The following is a 22057-nucleotide window of genomic DNA, read 5'->3' as shown; positions in this document are numbered from 1 at the left end:
ACAAAACTAAAAACTGCAGTAATTAATTCTGTAAGTGGATTAGTCAACTACTGAAGCAAAAATGGTAATGGAAAGAAAATGAGAATTAAACAGAAATCAGAAGATCCACTGTCGTTCTGGAAAACAATGTTGTATATATTTACAACCCCCATAAGCATTCCAGAACAGTGTTGTTTCAAAACACATATGCAAAAATCTCTCTGAAGCAATACAGGTAACGTAAAACAGTCCAGAAAACTAAATTGTCTTTTCATGCCAATATCTGCAGATGAATTAAAGTACAAATCAGAATCTCTAGCTACACTGCATGCTTTTTCCCTTTTTTTTTTTTTTAATGTAATAAGAATATGCTAGAAAATAGCTGTTAGAAAAAAAAAAAAAAAACACCTAACACTGAACTTGTTGTAACTGGTTCTGCTGGCCAAATACCAATGTCATTAGAAGAACTACAACTAAATCTCACTGCATAAAGAGCTTGAAATTCCAGATATCACAAAGTAAACAAAAAGAAATATTCAAAGTTACCATCAGAATTAATTATGAAAACAGGTATTCCACATCAGAGGTATTGCTTTGCATCAAATGTACAAATGTAGTTTTATACCTTAGTCTCCTTTTAAGGAGGCTTGACAGACAGTACTAGTATAACGCTCATATCTTTCCTCCTTCCTTACGGAATGAGTTACAGTGAATTGCTGCAATCTGCCAGCACATTAAGCTGATTACATGCTTGCCATCAGGTGTAACCTGAGCCCTGCTTGCAATCTGGGAAGAGAGCTAGGAGCCAGAAGGTAAGGTGGGTAGGGAAGCCAGCGGTGACACACATGCCTAAAGAAGGCAATAACCAATATCACTCAACACAGGCGAAACTGGCAGCACACCACGGCCAGCAGTTTCACAAGCGCTTCTCAAGGGTGGTGTAACGTAAAGGCACTTGCAGTGTCAAGTTTTGTGCCACAGACCACAAGGCAGCTGCACTTGTGAAGGTGCCAATCTGCCAGCCATTCACTTTTAATTTCCAGTTAACACCTGTTGGAACATGGGAGATTAAATAAGTAAAAAGTGAATAAAGTAGACTAGGGGAAAAAAAAGAAGGGGTGGGGAGAGATAAAGAAAGGGGATTTCCCATACCAGAAACATCTTGATAAGAAACATTCTTACCTAGCACTACTTCTCCAAATAAGCAATTGATGAATCTGGTAGAAGAACCTCAGCAGTAGTCCCTTTACTGATCAGCATCTCTCAACCAGAACCTTGCGCTGGAATCTTCTGCACAAAATTTAGAAACAGTTGTCTTGTAACCTGCTTCGTCTTTTACAGGTTTTCTATTATTTTGTCTTCTCAAAGAGCTGCCAGTACTCAGGATTTATTCCCTGCAAGCAAAACGCTTTTCAAGTTCAATCTTGCTTAATGAGCTACTTTTTATTATGTGAAACTTTTTCATGTGTTGTTTGTTCTCTCAAGCCCAAATAACTGCTGACAGCCTAATCATGAGGCCCCTTAGTAAAAAAAAATTTGGCTTAAATGAAATATTTTTATCTGTCTATAACGCAATTTTATATAATTTAAACAATTTTAACACAAAAATATCACAGAGGATATAACAAAGTTGTCATCTTCTTATTTTTATCATTCTCTTATTTAAATAGAATATAATATATTCCTTTAGAGAATTACATGAGATCGAACGTAAAAGCAGCACTACCTTTCTTCACTAGTTTTTCTCAAGTCCTGAAAATTTTTTATCCATCTAAAAAGCAAACAATTACCTCCTTTCCCAGCCAGAACAAAAGCTACATGCTACATATGTAGACATATATAAAAATCAAATTATTTGGGGAAATACAGCTTCTAAGGACAGTCAGAAATTTATGTTATATATATTTTGGGGGGGAGGGGATGGGAGAATAGAGAGGAAGGTGCTGCAATTTGGTCAAAAATGTCACCCTCGCCTTTTCTGCTGCTCTCTCCCTACAAGACAGGGAAAATAAAATAAGAAAAGACAATAAGAAAAGAGCCATAAGACAAAAATACAGAACATCTTAATCAGTGGATTTACTTATTCCAAGAAGATGAAATTCTAAATCCTTGCCTTACACATGCCTACTTCTGAAGAGTCAGATCAGTTGCATTCAACTGCATATTAACAATATCACCATCTGTCAGCGGACATCCAATCACACTGAAGAAACACTAATTGTTCCAGAGCTGAGACAGTCTTGAGTTTTGCTTTTACAGAAAAAGATCCCATACCAATCTTCTTGTGAGGAATGCAATGCAACTCTAAAAGCTGTTCTAACAATCACACATACCTCAATGTGTCTGAAAGTTACATTCCAACTAAAAATAATGGTCTGAAGAAATTACCTCATAGTCATGGCAGAAACTGCAGAATTATTTGTCTCTACCTTGCCTATGCAGCTGAAAATCAGTTAAATATAACATAGACAGAATACTCAAATTCATTGTTGACTTAAGCAAACACAATAAGAGCAAGCATTTTCTAAAATAGCTACAATTAGCTAATTTCCCAGTGGCACTGAAATCTTGGGCTTCTCTTGGCAAACATGGCTAAGATAGCATATTCCTTCATTTTCCTGGCCAACCAAAACCACAGAGCTCTCTCTCCTCTTCCCCCAGCAGCCTAGGCCAGTGGGAAACTGTATATCCTTAAACAGGCCTCTTAAGGTAGCTTAGGGTAACTGCTGAAGAGAAGAGGAAATAGCTACTAGATAAAGCGTAAGCACACGTTCTAGTTTTGTGTTTGCTGCTACTTACATTAGGCTACGACAATCATAGGTTGCATTTTCTTTGAATTTCTCTAATAAAATCCAACTCTGTTAAATGTCAGAATAAAAAAATGAGGAAGTGCTTTACAATCGCATGGAAATCACATCACTATTTATGATGAATGTCTGGATCAGATCTTTCATGTGGTGGCATAAAACAAACAAAAAATTTGTAACCAGTTTCAACATGAATGCTATTTATCCATAAAATTCTCACCACTGTGAAGTGTAATATAAATTTTGTCTGAATATGGAAATGCTCCCAAGAAATGCAGTTATAACTTGCATAGATACCAAAAATGAGTTACAAAACAGCTCGAGAACAGCCTCAAAGATAAACTCTTGAATTACATAATTTCATAATTTACAACCACCTCTCAGACCGCCCCATTCTGAGCAACCTAATTTTGGAAACTGTACCTTCCTCACCTCAAAGATGTGAGCAACTGTTAGAAAGCAACTGACAAAGAGAAGGCTGATAAGGCGCTTCTCCACATTGGGCTATCATCAATGTATCAGATTCCATCTCCACAAAAATACCAGATGAGAGTTAACGACCTAACTCATTACTCTTTGCAAGTAACAGAAAGCATAACCCAGTAATAACCCATAACCCATTTAATTTATACAGGCAATTCTGACCTCTAGTAAATGAGACTTGTCTATCCAAAAAGTGAAGCTTTTCTAGAGCTCTGTTCAACTAAGGAACCATAGATTTCACAGCATCCCAGATGAAGACTAGATTAGATGAACACACAAAGTCCACATGATGAATACTAATGCTGCTCACTCTGTGACAATCACAAACCAGTTATCATAAGCTGCAGCCTCACTTACTGTTTTGTTTTCTGGAAAATATTCAGTCACCAGAACAACCAGAACTACTGCAACAACCAGAATGGAATAAAAACCCTAATGTAACTCCTCTACTCAGAAATCGCTGCATTTTGAAAGTAGATTTTGCATTGTGGATGAGCTCCGAAATAACCACAGAAATATTAATTTTGTATGTTAAAGCTGTCAAGGTATCAGTGCTTGAATACTGTGTAAAGAACCTCTATTTATAAATATGGAAACAAAAAACAAGGACCAAATCAGAATGATTTAGTGACGAAAATTTCTTTCGAAAACCACCCAAGTCTACGCATGTAAAATACCATTTAATGATCTCTCTTACAAACCAAAGAAATGATTCATCTTATCTGAAAATTACTGAAGATGACCTTAGTTCACATGCAGAACAATTTTTTAAAAACAAGAAACGGGAGAATTAAAAAAACAAGAACAGATAAGTGAGAGGGAGACATAAGATCAGTTCAATTTATCTTTATTCACAACAGAAAGGTGAGGACTTGGAACTCACTCATGAGATAACATCCTGTTCAGAAAATAACTGTGCACACAAGAGGGTTAGGAGGTAGATTTGGACATTTTGGTATCAAGGAACAGGAAAGAAAAGATGAATGCTTGACTAAAATACCTTTGGCAAAAGAAGGCTTGTGCTTGTATCAACCTATCCATTTCTACTGGAATTTAAAAAGCTACGAAAAAAGAAAAAAGCAAGTAGACTTCAGCATCCTTCAAAATTAAGGCCAAGAACAACAATCAGGAGCAATCACTGAGGTTGACCTTAAATGGCTAACGTTGGTTCCAATAAAACCCTGCTAGTACCTTTGACCAGACCGCCTCATAGTCCTACTGACTTTTCTTTCCTCAGGGAAAGCTGAGATACCAATACAGAAGTGTGCAGTTTTTTTTCCAAGAATCACAGATAAAAGTGGTTAAATGAACAACACGCAAAAGTACCTTTACTTGTAGTCACCAATGATTCTTTCCCACTGTTTCTTTACAAAACAAGCACCACTGTACAGCCGGCAGTGTATGATGATTATCCGCTGGGTACATTCTCTGGATAGGAACATGCTAATTATTAACTTAGCTCCAAATGTGTTACAGAAAGATGAGTAATAGCACAAAACTCCAGCTCCAACTGCGATTTTCTCCTCCCTTTGTTATTGTTGCATCAGAGAGGCAGGACTTCACATTTCAGACACAATAAACAGATTACATTCCTTTAGTAAGGTGTGCCGGAAACCTGAGAGCTTTCAGCCACAAAGACATTGTAACACATTCCCTCCAATTACTATGCAGTATTAGTCTTCCGCAGTAGAAACAGTAATTTCTTCATTAAAATTCAATCCTTTCCCTATAAAACTGTTCTACAGCACTCCTGGAAAGATAATTTAATAGGGCTGTTGAACCAAAGATGCAACCAATAAGAAGCTGTAGCATTAAGTTTTACCACTACATTAGCATTTATCACCTTTCTACATGGCCACATTTTTTTGAATTATCAAATTTTAAAAGCAGAATCACAGCAGAAATATCTGTCTTTATTCAGCTTATGTAACTCTGGAGGAAAATGCTCAAAATGATCCATGCTTTCCATACACCTTGGTGATACAATTCCTACGAACATATCTAACTCCTAACAAATGACTGAAATATCAGAATACAAATCTCAGTTTAAAAATCTGAGGTTACAACTTAATTCTTCCAGGTAGCAACATTCTCAAAACATTTAGTACCTTAACAAATCAAAATATATGCTTTGAATAAATGCAGACTTTGAAAATCAAATTATCAAGAACATATCACTTAAAAATTGTATATGTTTTTCACCTCCTTAATTTTATATATATATATATATATATATACACACACACACACACTTTTTTTAAGAAAGCATTTTTTTTTTCTATTCACAATACAAGCACCATGCTACAGCTATATGCAAGTGCATTAAAAGATAAAACTTAAAACACAATATACCTGCATGACACCTGGTAGAATGGATATCCTGGTAGAGGAACAGAGTTCGAAAATCCAGACTGACTCGACATGTCTTCAGGTATCATATCCACTTAAATCACTTCCATGTTCCACACGTTAACTCCTTTCCAAAAAAAATGTGTCTCTGTGTATCCATCCATACATTTGTTCGGAGCTAACTAAAAAGAAACCAAGTGCACATTCACAGGTCCCGAAAATTCTGACTGCACATTAAACTGCTTCCTCAACAGTGAAATTCCTCAAAGCCAACACCCTCATGACATCACACACGACAAAATCATAAACGTGCTGTTGTTTCAGTAAAGCAAGGACAGCCTGTCGTCTTTGACTCGCAAAATCCCACATCGCATTCTTCTTGAAAGCACTGTGCCTTTCAGGCTGGAGAAAGGCAGAAAGACCTGCTGCCTTAAACGGCAGCCCTGCTTTGGCAGGCAGCCAGCAAGCAGCAGAACTTATTGCCTATGCCGCAAATCCCTCCTACCGGCTAACGAAGACCGCAACTGCAGGTGAAACATGATTTTAGCCCTGATGAGTATTTCCTTGAAAATGCATAAGATCCATGACCTTGACCTTAATGGGAATTTTGTCTTATTCCAGTTAAATACATAATGCATACTGCTGTTTTAAGAGCAACATCAAACCACACTGCTGCACATTACCGCAGCATGAAAATCATTTTCCCTTCTGCTAGAAAAGAACCGTATCACACTACACCCCCAACTATGGGAAGGCAGGAGGCAAGGATGGGAGGTGGAATTTTACACCACAGTACTTAAGCTATTTAACATAGGAACAAAGTTGCATGCACGCATTCCAGTAATATTCTACTATAGCATAAATAGACCAAACAAATATCAAACACAAGATTTCTTGTGATATACAATACAATAAATTACATGAAAGTTCTTTTCATGCATGCATTCCTTAGGAAAGGAAAAGGCAGTGGAAAAAGCAGGAAGAAATGTGAGTAGCCCTAGTACAGCCTAGTGCTACGATTAATGTCAAACATAATTAAATGATTTCATATCAACACTAACCTTACAGTAAAGAATTGGTACAGTGCCCTCACATGAGAAAGTAAGTTTTAGCAAAATATTAAATAATACAGATTTAAAATTTGTTTCATTAACTGTGGTAACTGCACTGCAGAACATTAAAATTCTGTATTTAATGCATCCACACTGTGGCATATTATTTATATTTTACCACTCAGTTTCAGGAAAAACCTAAATCAGTTTCACTTTGCTTATTCATTAAGGCAATGGTACAAAACTTTGTAGCCATTTCAGACAACTGTTAAAGTCTGACTTAAAAGAATAAGAGCGTGTTCTTCCACCTTAATTTTCTCTTAAATTTACAAACAAATCTGATCTCTGCAAGGTGATGTTTGATTTCTTGTTCAAATCCAGATATAATGTTAGAAGACTCTATGACTAAACCAACTATTTTTTACTGTTTAATTGCACAATGGTTTTACATCGCCTACCTATTATTGTCAGGGTATAGAAAAAGGTTCTTTATTTGGGGGACTTGCTACTTGCTTTTTACACAGAGATAAAACAGTAGAAAAAATAAAATAAAATAAAATAAAATAAAATAAAATAAAATAAAATAAAATAAAATAAAATAAAATAAAATAAAATAAAATAAAATAAAATAAAATAAAATAAAATAAGGGCTTAGTCCTCAGGAAAGTGGAAATGCTTACCAATTAGCTCTGCAAATTTTCAAACACAGAGCTCAGTCAAAGTAATTGCCCACTTCTGCTGGCTCCAACCAAGGGAATCCCAGGCCACTGCTCACAGCAGACACAGTGTGCTCTTGCATGCAGACTAATGCGCAGATTCCACAGGCCACTGTGGCACCTAGGAAGCACCCATTTCTGAAGTCCTACAAAAGTGTCAGAATATCACAACCAGGAGAAAGTTTGCCCAGAAAACTCATTTAATTGATTAGCCCAACTGATATGGTAGAAAACAAACAAGCTTTTGGGCAAATAATTTTGCATAAGTCTTTATCTCTCTCCTGGCTGCAGAGATAAAGCTTGAAAAATGTACAAATGATATTGAGGTAACAGCTAAATTTTGCAGTCTTGGAAAAAAAAAATCTTTTAAATTCTCTCATGTTGGCACAGAGTATTAATTCCAAACACAAATAACCTCAAAAAACACATAGAGAACCTCAGCTAGGTGGAAGAGGCTATCATCATGATAGAATTTTCTCTTCCTTTCATATACATACAACCTGTTGCTATTATGGTAAGTGTCAATGGTTTTCAGGCCTATTTCTCTACACAGGGGACAGGGTCATATAAGACATTCAGCTATGCTGCTGTGCTTGGAGCTGACAAGTCATCTCGGGCTTATTACCCTAAAACAAATAGATTTCTATCCTGTGTGTCTGCTGATTTTCTTTGGCCCCTCCCTACACTGACAATCACAGCATGTTAGGACCCCATTAGCACATTAACGCAGTAAGTCCTATCACAGATTAGTTCTGATTAGTCCCAACCAGGATTTCAATTTGATTTACTAGCTGAAGAGAGTGTGTTAAGTTGTGCGAGTAGAGGCTTACACATCAGGAGTCTTAAGAGTCTGCCACTGACCTGCTATGCTGTTTTGCAAAAGTCACTTGGTTCCTTACTGCCTAGCTTATCCATGTAATAAGGAAAATATTCACTGGCAGCAAAAGAATAATGTCAGGTGAAACTTTTTTTGTGTGTAATTAAGTACTGAAATCCTTTGATAAAAGATTTATAAAGGAATAAAATAGTTGTAGCATTCTGAGGGGAGAAAAAAAGTGTGGAAATATTCAGAATGGAGCTTTTTGTCTCCTGCTCTTAGCAGAAGCATCGCTGGCCTGAAATTTCAGTTTAAACACAGAAGCCATTAAAATATTGAAGTGTGCTGGAAACTACACAGTTCTTAACGGGCAGACAGCATTAAGTAGCATTTAATGACGGAAGTTAGTGAGATCACAATATATTGGCAGACAAAGCCCGAATTTAAAATGATCTTTACAGAGGTAGAATTCCTCATTAATAATCATCAGACCAGTTCAGTAGTTTGCAAAGAGAAAAGGGAAGGGTATGAGGGAGAGAGAGGAAGAGAAAATCTGGTAAGGACCAGAAAAACAGCTCCACACAAAGATACACACCACGTCTCTGGTGCCCTTCTGACTTCTTTCCACAAGCAAGCTTGATTCTAGTACAGAACTACTACTGGGACCTGCCGTTACCTGCCAAGCACCACCAATAAGAGAAACAAATGGGTTTCATTCCAAACTGCAGTCAATTGTTGGAATTTTATTTCCACATTCTAGTGCCAACAGACTTAGGGAAAAAAAAAAAAAAAAGACGGGGTATTACTTGGCCTAGCAGACTGTGTAGTACTTACTACTTAACTGGAACAAAACAAAACAAAGAAAATAAGATCAAGGCAGAAAAACGATGCATTCCGGAATTCAAAATGCCCTCAATGAAGGCAACTGGCCTGCTAGTGATTACAGCATTTAATGCTGCTAGTTGAAAAAATGTAAGTACTACAGTAACTGAGGTGTAACTGCACTTTTAAAAGCTAGGCTGTTTGGTTTTTAAACGCAGTAAAAAGCTCATGACAATATTTAGGTATTTCAGGGAGGTAATGTCATTGGTAAATTAATTGAAAAAGAAAGACTAAAAAGGCAGCTTGAAAGAGAAACTGACTAATCTCATAACTGGAATCTAAATTAACTTCATCAAATCAGTATGTAAAAGCAGTCCCATTGTAGACAGTTTTATGATGATATATCAAAATACATATAAAATGTTCATATCCACATAAGGACAGAATGAAGTGTCATGAAGAAATTATTGCAACACCAATGACATAAATCCATAAATCAGTAATTTCCTCCCATGCAAAATGCTGTATTCAGTATTTTTCCTGACCACCAAGAAATGCATTATACACACTAAAACACATAGAAAATAAAATAGGAGGTACAGAAAAAATGTTAGATGGATTTTGAAAATAACAGCAATCTTTACAAAGAAAATACACAAACATATTCAATATAATGAACGGTCCTTAAAAAACTTAAAAGAGCTTTTCCTTTCTGCATGAAACACAGGAGAAGCATTCATTCTACAAGACTGAAGAATGCCAAAATCCAAACTGATAAAGGATGCTATCACTGAGGTCCCCAAACTCATCCAGAGTCAAAGATTAATTAGACTTTTACATAGTAAACAAAAATATTCAGAAGCCATAATAGAAAATATTGAAATGAAAGTTGCATACCATGGGAAGTTTTTGAGAAAGGCATCTTTTGCACTGAAATGCCACCACACTCCCCTCCGCAACCTGCAGGCTGGAAGAGGAGATGAAACTCCATAAAGCAGAAGAAAGAGGGACTTGAAGATTAGACTCTCTGAAATATAAGGATTTTATTTCTATAAAACATTAAGCCCCTTGAGGGATAGAGAAGTACAATGAACTGCAAGATAAAGCTATAGCTTTAATTTAGGAACAGATACATTTCTGCTAATTTTAAGATGTCATAAATGAAAGCAGGCAATTCTATTTCACCCCATGCTGCTGCAAATCTTAAACAATCTTCAATATTAAAGCGAAAATCCTTTAGTTTAAGTAACAGCAAAACAGAACACCAGTCCTGACTTAGGACTAACTGTTCCCCAAATAGAGGCTAAATTTCACATCTTCTAATCACCATGCCAGGAATCGGTCATTAAAAGCACATACACTAAAAAGCTAAACACTACTTGACGTAAAATGAACTTCAAAAGGTATAGCAGAGTTGGAAGAATTCCACAAAGTATACTTTCTTTTGCTAGTTGCATTAAAAAGAAACAAACAAAAAAAAATCTGGCTTGAACACTTCTGTCAAAGTCTGAAACCAGCTTTAGAAAAAGTCTATCTGAAACAAAATCAGATACTACTTCTAAATATTTGTCATTTTACAGTGGAGTTACTGGGACTGATGTGTCAAGCTTACTACTTAGTCCTTCCAGACATTTTTACTATAAATAAGAAGCCATAGGTTTTTAAGGTATTTTTTCCAACCTACGACAAAAGTTATCATATTACAAAATCCTCATCTAAACAAACCCAGATGTTTTCAGCTCAAACTTAAAATAGCTTTTAGCTGCTTTACTACTTGACGTGCTGTAAAGATGCTTAAAAAAACAACAGAGCCCTCATTTGCAAGATCCTCTAAGCAGCATTATGGCAAAAGTCATTCCTGCTAAATGCAGTTATGATGCAGTTTAACGCATAAATCTGACAAATTCTAATTCTACATCAAGTCACTCTATTCTGTCCACTCTGTTCATGTCCCAGCATTACAGTGAGGAACACAGACAAGCCCTGGTAGGTACCAGAACCAATTCTGCTCTATTCCATAAACGCTCCTTTGCTGTGAAGTAGGTCCTCTGTTGAAGGTTACTAGAGCAATACTGTTATCAGTCCCATGACCCTTGCGCATAGCACAGAGAAAACACATTTTCTGGCCCCAGTCATACTCATTACTCATTGTCAGCCATCAGTCATGCACTAGCTAATTGGAGAAACCTCTTGCTGGAAAGTAAAAGCTTCACAGGCCGCAGGCTGTGACACCATGTTACAGCACACAACTCTTGTCTGCTCTGGCAGTTCCTTCTTGCTGGCTTTGGAAGCAGGTGGGTAAGGGCTGAATGCCTCTTTCCGCACCTCTGCAGCATACACCAAGCAGTGGGGTCACCCCCCACACAGCACCAAAGAAGTCTGAGGCTAGTACACCTACTTTAAGGGCCTTGATAAAAACTTATCCAAAAATCACTAACAAACCACGAGTAATGCTTTGTAAATTGTGCAAATCACATACCACTTTACAGAAAAGTTTTACAATTTAACAAAAATGAAACTCAGTCATTTCAAAGTTTGTAATGTGTGTAATTCAATGTGCCTCAAACAAGAAAGGGGCTGTAGAGTATACAAACTCCTTAAGTCAGGATGATAAAGAAAAACACTTCCAAAACAAGCTTTTCTAATAAAGGCTTCTGAATCAGAGCTGGCTTGCATCCAGTTAATGTCATTGTTACACGTAATCTGAAATATTCTTGATAAAATATTTTTAGTATTGCCAGTATTTGACTCCAGCATATTCAAACCAGTTGAAGGTCATTAGAAGGATGAAGAAAGAAAAAGAGCAAAAAAAATAGAAAAGAAAGCTTATATAAATGAAAATCAACAAATTGATCCCCAAAATTGGACAAAAAATGAGAACTTTTTTTTTAAATCAATTAAAGATTATTTATTTGCTTATAACAATTTATTATAATCTGAACATTAAAAAGAAACAGACCAAACTCATCTATCAGTTTGTGTATTAAGTCTAGTGAATTCTACTGATTTGTTCCCACTCTAAAAGCAGGGTGAGTGTTTCTGCTTGTAAGACAAGAAGGTTGCACACAAAACTTTTAAACAAGCTTTTGTCATCCCAGCCCCCCTAAAAAAACGTTTAATAATCAAGTGGCACTATTCATCATGCTAATATTTGTTCACTGCACCTAGAATTTTTAATTTATATAGCAAAACATTTTCATTTAGCAGATCACTCCATATGCCAGTAAATGGTAATTCAGCATGACAAAAAAAAGCCCTAGAGCTGTATCTAACATAGTCTTTGAAATTTAAATATTTTACAGACTTCATTTTTTTTTGGTATAGGAAATAATTTTATTTATTTAATTTTGATATATTTTGTCATATATTTTTCATCTCAGAAAGAAAAATAACGCTTGTGAATCCTTTTAATTGTTATGCCCCTTTGATTTCCATTATAATGCACATTCTTGAAATGGAAGATATTAAGCTTAACTATGAAATAATGTAGTATATAATACCTATTCAGAGTCACACTTAAATGGTCTACAGAGAATTCTAAAATAACACAGTTTTATAGAAACCACAAAAATTAAACATCTAACAGTACTAGGGATATAGTGCAAGGAAAGGGGGGCTGTGTGCTTTCTGAGGACATGGGAAGCATTACTAAACAAACCAAAACCAAAGTAACAGACAACATGACCAGGCCCTCCCATAACACACATACATTCACACACATACATGCAAATAAAAGTCATTAACTATATTTTGATTCATCTGTCAAATCCTGTGAAATAAATGCTTACAACAGCTAAGTAACTGTAGGTTCTCTGCTGAAAAGCAAAAAGCTCTATTGCTTCTCCTAAGAATGACAAAGACAGAAACAGCAAAAGACGTAGGTTCAAACCCGGAAAACAATACAACTTAGTCATTGTGAGAAGTAATTAGATATATTCTAAGATAAGGCACAGTTCCATTGAACTTTGTAACTGAGCTTCTGTTTGCTAAAGCAGTCTAATAACTTTAGAAGGTATCAGAAATACTTTCACCCTCTTCATCACTCTTAATAAAACCTACTTAAACACTTCTGAAATTATAAAAATATTTATTCTGTTTGATAAGAATCGATCATTAGTTTGAAGGCAAGTCTGCAATGAGCAAAAAAGATCCCTACCCTTCTGTGGTCAGCACCTCCCCAGGCATGGAATGCAAGTCCTGCGAGGCTCTTGCAGCACTAACTGCGTGTGCCAGGAATTCCCAACACAAATGCCCCAATTATTTCGGATAACAGTCCTCAACTTCCACACAGGTATTCTAATCACAAAATGGACTTTGAAAAAATGGCAGTAAATAAACACTGCACATTTAAAGTTACAGGACAGAAAACTCAAAGACTGGTTAAGAGATTACAACAAGATTCTTAGGTTATCGCAAGAATTTGGTACCTAAAAACACAGGAGGAACAGAAGGTTTGAAATGAATCCTTGCAATCTTCTAGCAAGGACTACGCAATACATACCTATGATAATACTTTTTCATAGCAGTGTTTATGGACCATCAGCTTCAGTCAGTCATTAACCATTCTCGTGACTAAGCCTGAAGCATTGATAAGCATTCAAAAGAGAAGCACAGTCATTAAAAAGACCAAGCTCTCCTTCTCTACTGGGAGGCAAGGGGGAAAAAAAAAAACACACCATTAATGCCTCCAACTCCTCTCTTCCTGCCTAGGGAAGGAAAGGAAGGGGAGGAGATCAGAGCAGAGTACTGCCTACCATGCCATCATTATTTCTACCCATCTACACGTTGTAAAAGTACTACAATTGGTTTCCAGAATTTTTAGAATCATAGAATGCTTAAGGTTGGAAGGGACCTCTAGAGGTCATCTAGTCCAACCCCCCTGCACACGCAGGGTCACCTAGAGCACGTGGCACAGGACTGCATTCACGCTTTTTCAGACTGACTTAAAAGAAACAAAACTTACTGAGCTTTCTTTATGCATCCGATGCAAGTAGGATCATTTAATGTTGGCTGATTTTATACAGACTTTAAAACTACTTTTTTCTGGAGATGCTCTAGCATGACCACATCCATTTAACACTACTATTCATTCCTGTGTTTATTCAAATAAAGACTATAAATATCCCACGCCAAAGTAACTCTTTGAGTTGAGTTTTCAAAAGAAATTTACTTTACTCAGGTTAAATTATTTTACTTAAATCTCTACATTAATTCTTGGCTACACAACTCTTACTGCTGAGACGACCGAAGCTTCGCACAGTTATATTTGCAGACAATCATTTTCTGGCTTTCCTCCTACTCAAACAATCCAGCCTCCTCCAGTTGCCCTTGTCATGACTTCACCATCCTGAGGACCTACTTTTTTCTGTTCTTTTGTGATCTCCAAAGTACTTTAGCTGCAGCTTCTGTTCATCATAACTGCTTTCTGCCCTGACACCTTTAGAATTTGTGAATCATCTATAACACAAAATTTTCCCATCACACTGAGGCCTTTGTAAATGCCTTTTCTAAAGAAACAAAGACATTTGTTTCTTTAACAGGGTGCAAAAAATTATGAACACACCTATGGAATTTTTTTTTCTCAATATGCCAAAGTTTTATTTTGTCTTGGTGGAAAGCCCTGTTTAGTTTCTTTACTATTATTTTAAAGTCTGAATCACTTCATTGACTAGAAATACACAACCACTTGCAAGCTGCTTTTAATATCTAAAGGACAACATTTGATAATTATAGTACAAAAATCACACGATAGATGACCACCTCCACCACAGACAAATTAGCTTTCTTTTCCCCAGCATTTAATTTCAACAAGTTAAAAGCCTCAAACTTACTCCGAAGTTACTCTATTAGACTAACTGTCTTCCTCCCTTACAAAAGCGGTAATTGGGAGGTTGGCGAACAGAACAATCTTTACACAGAAATGATTAAAAAAAGAGTTAGGCATAAAAGCTGATACAATTTTCAAATTTCCAAAGGGCTAATAACAACGTAACAGTCTAAATTTCACTTCACCTGTGTAATCAATGTCCTTAAAGAAAAAGCAACAAGAATAATAAACAGCATGCATGTGATTCTGTGTGCATCTATTTTCCTGCTTGGGATGGGTCGCCTAGATGAAACGAATCCAAGGAAGCATCAGTATCATCTCCGTAGGGAAAGGGTGGAAAAGATTTGGGAGGTTCTGTTCTTATAGTGACTAAAACAATTACATTAGGGCAGCTAGAATACTTTTATAAGGATAGAGAACGATAAATACAATAAACTCGGGGGGGGGGGTTCGGGGAACGACAGCCCACACAGCGTAATAATCAGCCTGTTAAATACACAGCTACAGAATACAGGGCAACAACATCTCATCAAACTTTTCATAATGTTTATGCTTTTAGTGGAGAAAGAAATATTTTTTAAGAAGCTCAAACTAAAATTACAATGGCTGTAGAAGTATTTAAGGACACACACACACCACTCGCACAAAATAAAATTCTCTTGGACTGCTGCCAACCAATAAAACATTTCCCCTCATGCATGACATGATTGGTACTATAAAGAAATTACAGATAGAATACCAGACACTCTGTGAGCTATTAGTCTTTAAAACTGTACATAGTGCTTGAACATGGAGTTTCTTAAAATACAAAAGCAACACAAAAAATAGAAACCTAAACACCAGACCTACTCAGACTTTCACCTTTATTTCCCAAATGGATTTAAACTGATTTAATTATCCAAAATATGCTAATAATTCTGTAGGCACATTCAAGTAAATGCAAAATAGCTTCAGCAGTCTTACTTTAAAATTGTTTTAAACAGTGAGTACCAATGCATAAAAGCAACTACTTACAATGCAATTTCCTCTTGATGGCAGGATAAAGCATTCTGATGAAGTACTAAATGACCACATAGATTTTTACAAGGAAGAGTGAGAATCTAAGTGCTCCGGAAAAAAAAAAGTTTGACTGCTTGTAAAATCCCCAAAAGTATAAGGCAACCCACATCACAAAGACTGGGCTAGGAAGAGAATGCAGGTGCAGATTTGCTGACTGATCCAAAGGGACAGCAAATCTTGGAGGAGAGAAAAAAGACAAGAAAGAACAAAGGACAAGAAATTGAGTGGTACCATCTTTTGCTTCTCCTCGGTTCCAGCAAGAGCTTTTCAAACATCTGCAGCCATTAAGCACACTAAACCCCCACTTGTTTCTCATTGAGAACACCTATGCCAAGTTTGAACATTGGAAGCACATCTTAATTCACTTCTTATTCACTTAACTGAGTATCCTAGGCATGCCTAAATATGTCTAAAAAGCCTAACAGCTCGCAGTTTTACATCACCTTGGATTAGTTATCTACTGTTTAAAGGAAGTAATTTTGTAGCTCTGTCAAACTGAAGATAAATAGCCACTTGCCCTGCTTCTAGACTGATAAAGACTGAAAGATCAAATATGCAGGAAGGAAAGGAGGAAAAAAAGAATCAATTTATTCCCGATAAAATATAGACTGATAGGAACACAGGGGAAAAATTTACCCTTTTCAATGCTGTTTGCACATTTTAGTTCTAGAAGTTTAAGGTGCAGGACATTTTGGAATGCTACAGCCAGCATAATTTGGCATTCCTGGACAGAGCAAACAAATGTGTTTCTCCCAAAATCTGATAGCCAGAAGTGGACATTTTCTGAAAGAAGTTAAGCATTTCCTTAGCTATTTTGTCTCCTGTCTTGGCTGTTCTTTCTATCTATGACAATTTTATTCAGGATCTACAGTAAGGAAGGTGGTTACCATCCATTTTCTCAGTTTACACCAAGGAGAGAAAAAAAAAGGGGGGGGGGGGGAACAAACAAACAAAACCTATCCCTACCTTACTTTGAGGGTTAACAAAAAAATGATTAAAACAAACCAATAGTATCTTCATTCCTAAGCAATACACTTAATGCACAATAAAGAGACATTTACCATATCAAAGGAACAGTAGCTTTATAAGCGAAGCCCATCTACTTGACACTGAGGGTTTCTAGTAGAATTATTATTTCTCGAGAAACCTCTCACCTTACTCGATACACAGGCTTACATAACACCTATTCCAGCCACAGAAGCAGCAAAGCTCTATCAAAATTCCACTGCTAATGGGATTGGTCCAATGCACAACTATAAGGAAGAGTGAGGCTTCGGAAGATAATAGTCTCATTATGAGAAGAAAAAAAAAAAAAAAAAAAAAACAGAACAGTGCAAGCAAAGGAAAAAGCCAAGTTTTTCATAAAAAATACTGAAGTTAGTGGATTTAAAGATATCAGTCTAAAATCTAGAGTTTGCCACACTTATGTAATTTGTGTATACACTATTGTATCATAGTGACAAAATAATGACTCCTGTGCTAATTTACAGCTTTTTTTCCTTAAGAAACATGAGTTTAATTCCAGAAACATGATGAAGTCAATGAACTTATATGAAAGAATTACTCAGATGTAATTAGAGACCATGACTTCCAGCATTTTGAGCAAGGAGCTTGCTCAAACACATAATGAAATATTCATGGTCATATGCATGGTCATGCGCACGCATTGGTGGTTCAGTGGTAGAATTCTCGCCTGCCACGCGGGAGGCCCGGGTTCGATTCCCGGCCAATGCAGCACCTCTTTTCTGGGCGGTGAAAAACCTCATGCAATTCAACAAGGCCAAGTGCAAGGTCCTGCACCTGGGGAAGAATAGCCCCAGACACCAGTACAGGCTGGGGACTGACCTTCTGGAGAGCAGCTCTGCAGAGAAAGACCTGGGTGTCGTGATGGACGACAAGTTGACCATGAGGCAGCAGTGTGCCCTCGTGGCCAAGAAGGCCAATGGGATCCTGGGGTGCGTTAAGAAGAGCGTCTCCAGCAGGTCGAGGGAGGTGATCCTGCCCCTCTACTCAGCCCTGGTGAGGCCACATCTGGAGTATTGTGTCCAGTTCTGGGCTACACAGTACAAGAGGGATGTGGAGCTGCTGGAGAGAGTCCAGCGCAGGGCCACAAGGATGATCAGGGGCCTGGAACATCTGCCCTATGAGGAGAGGCTGAGGGAGCTGGGCCTGTTCAGCCTGGAGAAGAGAAGGCTGAGAGGGGACCTGATCAGTGTCTATAAGTACCTCAAGGGAGCCAGTGAGGAAGATGGTGCTGGCCTCTTTTCAGTGATGGCCACTCATAGAACGAGAGGTAATGGCCACAAACTGAAGCACCAAAAGTTCCACAGGAACTTAAGGAAAAATTTTTTAACAGTGAGGGTGACAGAGCACTGGAACAGGCTGCCCAGAGAGGCTGTGGAGTCTCCTTCTCTGGAGATCTTCAAAACCCGCTTGGACGCAGTCCTGTGCCACGTGCTCTAGGTGACCCTGCGTGTGCAGGGGGGTTGGACTAGGTGACCTCTAGAGGTCCCTTCCAACCTTGAGCATTCTGTGATTCTACGATATTGTGACAAAAGAGCTTAAAACCAACTGACAAAGAGTAAGATGAACTGCATGATAGCCTGTCCTTTCAATCAAAATGAACAAGCAAGTATACCCACACACGAAGATGCATTTGTAAGGCCAGAGTCTCATTCTCAAACTAGTAATTTGGTTTTCTGATGGTCACGTAATGAAAATTTCCCACTGTAACAGAAAATACTACCTTTATAGAGACATAACAGTGTAATAAATATAGCATGAAGAAATTCTCTTCAAGTATCAGGCAAAAGGTTTCTCTATGTATTACTTCATCAAACAAGAGCAACAGAAAACTCAGCAGATTTAAAAAGCAAGGAGGATAGCATTAAAAATTAGATCCAAAGCATGACCTAACACTGAAAGTAAGGAAGTACAAAGAAAACGCATAATGCATGTCTGACAGTAAACTGATGCAGTAAGCTGGAGGCTCTCTACCATTAGCCACCATTGTAATGTAGCAGTGAGAGACAACATTTAATGAGAGGATACATTAGAATAGGTATTTCTAGAAGAGACAAGTAGTAATTTAAGCAGTCTTTAACGATAAGAGTTTCAGTAACACTTTATCAAGAATATCATGCACAACTCTCTATTATCCACGTTTAAAAAAAATATCAAATAGTTACATGTGAAAAGAAGGACTTGTACAATGTGGGAAACAGATCAGGACCCAACAAGCAGTGTGTCATTTGCAACAAGATAAGGCACATCTATTTTGTAAAACACAGGACAAGGTAGAAAAATGTGAGCTAAACAGCCAAGTAAGTGCCTGAACCAGACTGACTAAAAATGCAACTGCACAACAGATCTGATAGCCCGGACAAAACATCATACAGATAAGGCTTTCTGCTTTTGGCTAAAAGTGAATGCCCCTGACTTCCATTGCACTGCACAGTTATGTATCAGCTGGACATGGTACCCAATGCACTGTACAGTGCAGACGCGCATTAACAAGGAGCATATTTAACACCCTGTTTTGTGGAGCGCAGGATTGATCTGTGGAAGAAAATTAATCTACATCAGACAATGTGGATGGCAGGAGAATAGCAGATACAATATTGGCCCTAGGATATACAACCCGAAACTTAAAACAGAACACCCAAGATTCCTTCCCAAGACAATCTGCTAATAAGAAAATGGAAAAACAAAGCAAAACAAAAAGACATTGTTAAAATGAAGATTAATCAATCCATGAAAGCGTTTACACAATGTGATGAAAAGGACTTGACTCATTGAGTCAACAGATGCTTACAGGTAACTGCTTGTTGTATACAAAAATCAAGAAAAAAAAAGTCATGGTAAATTTGCCAACTTCACATTTGTTTGTAAATACCAGTAAGCATTTTGCATTTTGCTGTACCTCTGAAGCCATAAAACCTCTCAGAATACCGATCTATGAGAGAATATGGTTTAACAAGCAAAATATATACAGTTACGATATGAATGTACATGTTATATATGTGGTGACAGCAGATAACAAATCCCACAAGACAGTTTTAGTGTTTTTGCAACAGCAGCACTAGGGTGGAACTGATGATAAATTATGTTTTTGCTTTACACTTAGCATAATGAGCTGTCAGAACCAGCACTGTTCTCTTACTACATATACATTTGTAGAGGACAAAATGCCGAACTAACATTTTGATGATTAAGTATTAGCATAAGGAATATTAAAACAAATGCACAGTATCCATGCTGCAAATGAGTAGGCTATACACAGCATAAATTCATAATGGATTTACAAACACAGATGGGTGAAAAAAAGCAAGGAAGCAGAATGAGGAATAACCAAAATTTCCTTACTTGAAAAAGCTGTTCTGAAATTTCAGCATAATCTTGCATTATTAAGATTACCTATTAAAATAGTTTGTCTTACATGCTATTATCATAAGCATAGAACATAAGTATTTAAAATAACCCAATTTTCATGAGAAGAAGCTCAAACTCATCCTAACAAGTCAGGCTCTGCATTACATCTTGTTTGTTTTCCACTCCTCTGATCTTTCTCTGTAAGCATCATGATCCCACATGCTCCAAAGTCAGAAGAAAATTACAGGAATCACATTGATAAGCACCTTTCTAAGCTTTGAGAACTACAAATGAATATAAAGAGTTGTAACGAAATTAACAGTTGATTCTTGAAAAGAAAGTAACTGAATCCAATCCTGCTGTAGTGATAATGCTTCACCTATTTTAATATCTACGTTAAATTAACTGTAGAAAATAAATACATTTCCTGGTACTGAGTTGTTCTTGCTATGTTTGGTTTATCTATAAAAAAGAACTGGAAAACTATAGGTAATTCTAATGGAGCGTTAGATGCAGTATTGTCTTATTTAATCAGCATAATCAAACAACTCCAGGCAGAGTAAGAACTTAAGGGAAAGGAAGAGAGTTTATTTTTTATTTAAAAGCCTGTCTTACATTTACAGATTCAAGAATCTGCATCACTCAGATTTTCCCCAAACAACCCTTCTATTATGATTCTAACATAGCAAAGCAGTACAGAATCAAATTCCAAAAACTGTGACCATTATGGTTGGGAGTAACATAAATGCAATTTACTTAAGTATCAAATCAACTTGGTGACATTTAGCTGAATAAATTTAGTTCTACACCGTCTATTTTCATCAGAGAAAGGTTATGAAAAGAAGACTGCGTAATCTACACTGCACACCTTGCAAGAAAAACAATCTTTTTTGTCATAAAGCTGCTCCTTAACTTCATTTTTCACTCAGATCACCAACAGCAGCCATTGCCTGTCATCATTTATAAGAAGGTGCCAGAATATTAGCATTCAGTCCTGAAGAAAGTAATCTGTGAAGGGCAGAGATGGAACCACAGTATTTTTATTTGCCTGTCTGCTACAACACTGCAGAAAAATTATGAGTTCATGCCAGGAATAGCTTCCCAAGAGAAAACAAGAAGTGTTTTTTTGTTTGTTTGTTTTTAATCATGATTATGCTGGCAGAGAGCAGAACTACCAATAGTATAATAATTTCCTCTGATTTAAATATTAACAGTGCGGTTAAACATATAGCCCCATAGATTATCATCTATACATTCATCCAAACCACTGTTTCAATGAAACCATTCAGTAGTTTGGTATTTTAATTAATACAATTCTTTCTGAGCTACTGTTTATAATACTGAAAACTTGAACTTCTCATCAAAATAGGCACCTACTATCATCATAATCTTGGATTAATTACAATCTGATATTTCTAGTGCATGACAGGCACATCTTTAGAAAAGCTGTTCTTTTAAAAACAAATACTACTGTTAAACTAATCAGTAATCCACTATTTAGAAATCCTCACAACTGTTATCTTGGAGCTTAAATCTGCAATCATTTCTCAATGACATATAACCAATACTTATTCATTTCCATATATAGAAATACTTTCTGAATAGAGAGTTACTTGTCACCAGTTCCCTCCCCAAAACTGCAAGTTTGACATACTTTGTCAAATAGAGCTCTCAAAACTTACTTAAACAAATGTTTTGGTAAACTGTATTAGAGAGAAAAAAATCAAAACATTTCCTATGGTTTTTGTTGGGCTTCATTAAGAAATAAAAATAGG

At 36.8% G+C, this 22057-nt stretch overlaps 1 protein-coding gene and 1 non-coding gene across 2 annotated transcripts in view; one reads left to right on the top strand and one right to left on the bottom strand.

Annotated features, from left to right (window-relative positions):
- PLEKHA7 (pleckstrin homology domain containing A7) overlaps window positions 1-22057 on the bottom strand; it is a 113774-nt gene that overhangs the window by 71849 nt on the left and 19868 nt on the right. The gene's annotated exons all lie outside the window — the stretch shown is intronic.
- Window positions 17575-17645, top strand: TRNAG-GCC (transfer RNA glycine (anticodon GCC)). Its single transcript has one exon. It is a non-coding gene; the product is annotated as a tRNA-Gly (tRNA).

Source organism: Tinamus guttatus, unplaced genomic scaffold (genome assembly GCF_059628265.1).
Source record: "Tinamus guttatus ecotype Peru unplaced genomic scaffold, ASM5962826v1 Tinamus_guttatus_pri_ptg000524l, whole genome shotgun sequence".
Taxonomy (NCBI): Eukaryota; Metazoa; Chordata; class Aves; order Tinamiformes; family Tinamidae; genus Tinamus; species Tinamus guttatus.
Note: the sequence above shows the minus strand (reverse complement) of the source record. Positions and strands in the feature narration are given on the sequence as shown.